The sequence below is a fragment of the Amblyraja radiata genome, chromosome 37, assembly GCF_010909765.2.
Source record: "Amblyraja radiata isolate CabotCenter1 chromosome 37, sAmbRad1.1.pri, whole genome shotgun sequence".
Classification (NCBI taxonomy): Eukaryota; Metazoa; Chordata; class Chondrichthyes; order Rajiformes; family Rajidae; genus Amblyraja; species Amblyraja radiata.
In genome coordinates, this window is record NC_045992.1 from 18435018 (window position 1) to 18440808 (window position 5791).

The window sequence follows — 5791 nt, forward strand, 5'->3', positions numbered from 1 at the left end:
TTTTTCATTTATTGAATAGATTATTGATTGATAGATCTATTAATTTATTCATTCCATCTTTATCTCAGTCGTTCGTCTGTTATATTCACTTATCACTAATTTCTCTCGCTTTCAGTTATTTTGTTCTCTTTGTGATGGCAACGGCTAACGTTGAATGGCTATAGCGCTTGAAGGATCTACAGTTTGGTGACGAGGACTGGAACTTCCAGGCCTGCATCAAGTTGAAAATTGGCGTCGGTGTGAGGTGTTTTATCACAGGGAGGAAAGGTCTTTACTTCAACACCAGTATTATTTCAAGTATCTTAACGTTTCGGAGCCAGTGTTATTAAGGATCATCATCTTATTTTGATCTTATGTCCTTAGAGCCAATTTAAGGGTCTATATTTGTTGTTCGTAACGGATTCAATTTCTAATGTTTTATTTTCACGGTTTGTTTGCTGAAATCATTTTATATGGATTTTCTGTCCTCATCCGATGTGATAGATTCAGTCGGCTTTATTTTGTTTAATGAACATGCCTTTTAACAAACGTTGACGGGCTGAAAAGAGGTTTCGTTTCGAGAGTATGTGTGAGTTCGAGCAGTAGAATTGGCTTGAGGGACTGTATACATTTGAATCAGATTGGTGTGCAAGACTAAAATACTATCTAAGCAGGTTTTCATTGGTCTTAGTCGCTGCAATATGTTGCCTCCGTTGCACAAGTTGCCGTGTCATAGTATTTCAATAACGCACAGAGATCCCGGATTGTTCAAGTCAACCACGGCAGCTGAATGATTTCAGAGATCCTTGACATTTGGAAATACCTTTCTGAATGAACTAACAGAGAACTGGATTTGATGATCACTGAAACAGGTAAACACTACCCCTTAGACGTCAACTAGTCTGCTCAGATTTACCATTCATTGGAGTCTCGTAGTTACATTTCTGAACTGAGAGTAAAAGCAGGAATTTCTCTGGGCTGTCATCATCTGTTTGTCCTCCTGAAATATGTTGAAATACCATTGTTCTCGCAAACTTCCTCCATTGCATAAACATTCTGTGAATGCATATCCTTACACCACATTTGGTGACGTTACCTGCAGTATAAACTGTGCAGAGAAAAATGTGGAAAAACCTATCAAACTGTGCACGGAATACTTCACGTGATTATTGCTGTAGTTTGAGTTTTCGGTAAGTGAGCTCAATGTGACAAGTTGCGATACAGCAACTTGGCCTTGCTCCTTTTATTATAATGTAATATCACTCGCAGTTATAATAATTATACAGAAACCATATCAGTAATATCACGAATTACCGTGACGTCGACGATCAACTGGATTCTGAAAACATGCATTAATTCCCAGACACACTTTATTTACTTTATGCACAAGGAGTCCCACTCACAGTGCTGCTCGCACATTCTGCAGCGAAAGGTCAACATTAATCCGCTGTAATTTTTTTCCATCTAGAATTACGGTATATCTACATTCTCATCGACGTTAATTACAAATAAGAAGCTGCACTCTAATAACCAGTCCCAATGCAATCTGATAATTATTTATCTATCGAAGTTTACAACTACAGTTTAATTAATTGGGTCGAAGGGTGCCAACTGCACATCAGTCTTGGAGTGAAGACGTTATTCTGTGTGTAGGAACATCAAATGCTTGTTAACACCGAATATAGACTAAAACCGCTGGAGTAAATTGGCGGGGCAGGCAGCATCTCTGGAGAGAAGGAATGGGTGACGTTTCGAGTCGTGGGCTTCCAGGATGAACGTGTCTGAAAAGACATGGGGCTCTAAGCGCTGTGCCTCGCGGTCTGTTACAAATACACCTCGAGGGTAGCTAGGTAGCTATTTGTCAGCTGGCTGCGCATCAATTTAGCCGCTGCGGCTCCCATCCTGGATAGCCGGCGGGCAGGATTTCCCTGGAGCAACGGGCCTGGAGCTGCGGTCTGTGAGGGAACCCCTGTTCGCAACGGAGTGGAGCTGCCGTCTGCAAGGGGGTCCCCGTTCCAGCGCAGGTTCGCAGAAAGAGCAGGTACAGCGGAGAGGCCTCCATTGTGTCTGGAAACGTGGCCGACAAGCAGAACGTCAGGTCAGTCTGACGCGCAGGGGACTTCCTACCCCTCACCCTACCATCCTCCTGGCCAATGTACAGTCCCTTGAAAATAAAGTGGAGCACTTAAATGCTCTCTGTTCTGTTTCACAGAGACATGGCTCACCCCTAGCTCCCCAGACTCAGCAGTCCAGTCTGGAGGTTTCGCCATCCATCGCATGGGCCGCACACTGGCATCTGGGAAAGGGAGAAGGAGGGGGCGTCTGCCTCATGGACAACTCTGCGCGGTGCTCAGACGTGGCAGTAATTTTCAGCTCCTGCTCTTCACACCTGGAATACCTGGCTGTGAAGTGCCACATACCTACTACCTACCGAGGGAATTCACCTCCATATCCTAATCACGGTCTACATCCTAACCGAAGCTGATGTCCAGCTGGCACTGGAGGAGCTGCACGCCGTGGCCAACATGCACTAGCCGGCTTACCCCGAGGCATTTACCACCATAGCCGGGGACTTCAACAAAGCAAACCTGATGAAATCGCTCCCTAACTTCTACCAACATGTCCTCTGCAGCGCCAGAAGACCAAGCAGCCTCGACCACTGCTACACGACAATCAAGGATGCCTATCGCTCCATCACTCGCCCTCACTTTGATAAATCCGACCATACTACGGTGCTGCTTCTTCATGCCTACAGGCAGCAATTGAAGAGCGCACCCCCAGAGGTGAGGACTGTTCAGATCTTGTTAGGGGGTCGGGGGTCGGCATTCAGGTCTGGAGATACAGAGGTCGACAAGAAGTCCAAATACGACCTTGGTAAGACAATCAAAAAGGGAAAAAGGGACCTGCTCCAAGCTGGAGGATGAGACGGATATTCGACAACTGTGACGGGGCCTGAATGCAATCACCTCCTACAAGGCAAAATCATGAGGCAGCTCAAATGTCAGCAAAGCGTCACTCCCTGACGAGCTCAATGCGTTTAATGCACGCTTTGATAGGGAGAACTCTGATGTAACTTCCCGAGCCCCTATTCGCAGTGATGGTGTTTCGCTCACAGTCACAGAGGCCGACGTTGGGTAATCTTTCAGGGGGATGCACCCTCGGAAAGCGCCGGACCAGATGGTATGTCCAATCGTGTTTTAAAAACCTGTGCGGACCAACTGGCTGGAGTATTTACGGACATTTTCAAACTCTCACTTCTGAGGTCTTAGGTTCCCAACTGCTTTAAAAGGGCATCAATAATTCCGGTGCCCAAGAAGAGCAAGGTGACGTGCCTCAATGACTATCGATCAGTGGCACTAACGTGTGTGGTGCCACTTTTTCTGGCATACAAATTAGCCAGAAAAAGCAGTCTACCAGAAGACTGGGAGAAATTCAGTGTCCAGCAGAGGAGGACAAGGGGCTTAATTCGGAAAGGGGAAATTGATTATGAAAGAAAACTGGCAGGGAACAGAAAAAACTGACTGCAAATGTTTTTATAGATATGTGATGAGAAAAAGATTAGTTAAAACAAATGTATGTCCCTTGCAGTCAGAAACAGGTGAATTGATCATGGGAAACAAGAACATGGCAGACCAATTGAATAGCTACCACGTTTCTGTCTTCACTAAGGAAGACATAAATAATCTGCCGGAAATAGCAGGGGTCCGGGGGTCAAATGAGATGGAGGAACTGAGTGAAATCCAGGTTAGTGGGGAAGTGGTGTTAGGTAAATTGAATGGATTAAAGGCCGATAAATCCCCAGGGCCAGTTAGGCTGCAACCCAGAGTACTTAAGGAAGTAGCCCCAGAAATAGTGGATGCATTAGTGATACTTTTTCAAAACTCTTTAGATTCTGGAGTTGTTCCTGAGGATTGGAGGGGAGCTAATGTAACCCCACTTTTTTAGAAGGGAGGGAGAGAGAAAACGGGGAATTACAGACCAGTTGGTCTAACATCGGTAGTGGGGAAAATACTAGAATCAGTTATTAAAGATGGGATAGCAACACATTTGGAAAGTGGTGAAATCATTGGACAAAGTCAGCATGGATTTATGAAAGGTAAATCATGTCTGACGAATCTTATAGAATTTTTCGAGGATGTAACTAGTAGAGTGGATAAGGGAGAACCAGTGGATGTGTTATATCTGGACTTTCAGAAGGTTTCCCACAAGGTCCCATATCAGAGATTAGTATGAAACTTAAAGCACACGGTATTGGGGGTTCAGTGTTGATGTGGAAAGAGAACTGGCTGGCAGACAGGAAGCAAAGTGTCGGAGTAAACGGGTCATTTTCAGAGTGGCAGGCAGTGACTAGTGGGGTACCGCAAGGCTCAGTGCTGGGACCCCAGCTATTTACAGTATATATTAATGATTTGGACGAGGGAATTGAATGCAACAACTCCAAGTTTGTGGATGACACGAAACTGGGGGGGGGGGGGGGCAGTGTTAGCTGTGAGAAGGATGTTAGGAGGCTGCAAGGTGACTTGGATAGGTTGGGTGAGTGGGCAAATGCATGGCAGATGCAGTATAATGTTGATAAATGTGAGGTCATCCACTTTGGTGGCAAGAACAGGAAAGTAGACTATTATCTGAATGGTGGCCGATTAGTAAAAGGGGAGATGCAACGAGACCTGGATGTCATGGTACACCATTCATTGAAAGTAGGCATGCAGGTGCAGCAGGCAGTGAAGAAAGCGAATGGTATATGAGCATTCATAGCAAACAGATTTGAGTATGGGGGCAGGGAGGTTCTACTGAAGTTGTCCAGGTGAGACCACACCTGGAGTATTGTGTACAGTTTTTGTCTCATAATCTGGGAAAATATATTCTTGCCATAGAGGGAGTACAGAGTAGGTTCACCAGACTGATTCCTGGGATGGCTGGACTTTCATATGAAGAAAGACTGGAAAGACTCGGCTTGTACTCGCTAGAATTTAGAAGATTGAGGGGGGATCTTATAGAAACTTACACAATTCTAAAGGGGTTGGACAGGTTAGATGCAGGAAGATTGGTCCCGATGTTGGGGAAGCACAGAACACGGGGTCACAGTTTCAGGATAAGCTGTAAGTATTTTAGGACCGAGATTATGTATTTTTTCACACAGAGAGCAGTGAATCTGTGGAATTCTCTGCCACAGAAGGTAGTTGAGGCCACTTCATTGGCTATATTAACGAGGGAGTTAGATTTGGACCTTGTGGCTAAATGAATCAAGGGGTATGGAGCGAAGGCAGATACAGGGTACTGAGTTGGATGATCAACGATGATTATATTGAATGGCGGTGCAGGCTCGAAGGGCCGAATGGACTACTTTTGCACCTATTTTCTATGCTTCCATGTGATGAAGTGCTTTGAGCGATTGATCATGGCCCATATCAACTCGTACCTCGACAAGAACCGGGACCACTGCAGTTCGCTTACCGCCACAACAGGTGGATCTGATCTCATTGGCTCTCCACTCCGCTCTGAACCACTTGGACAACAGAAACTCATATGTCAGGTTGTTATTTATTAACTACAGATCGGCATTTAATACAATCATCCCCTCCAAGCTGGTTACCAAGCTCTCAGATCCGGGTCTCTGCGCATCCTTCTTCAATTGGATCCTCGACTTCCTCATTCACAGACCACAGTATTGGTGGAAATGTGTCATCCTCGATAACAATCAGCACGGGAGCACCTCAAGGTCGCATGCTCAGCCCCCCTGCTGTACTCACTCTATACTCATTACTGTGTAGCTAGACATAGTGCGAACTCCTTCATCAAGTTCGCCGACGAC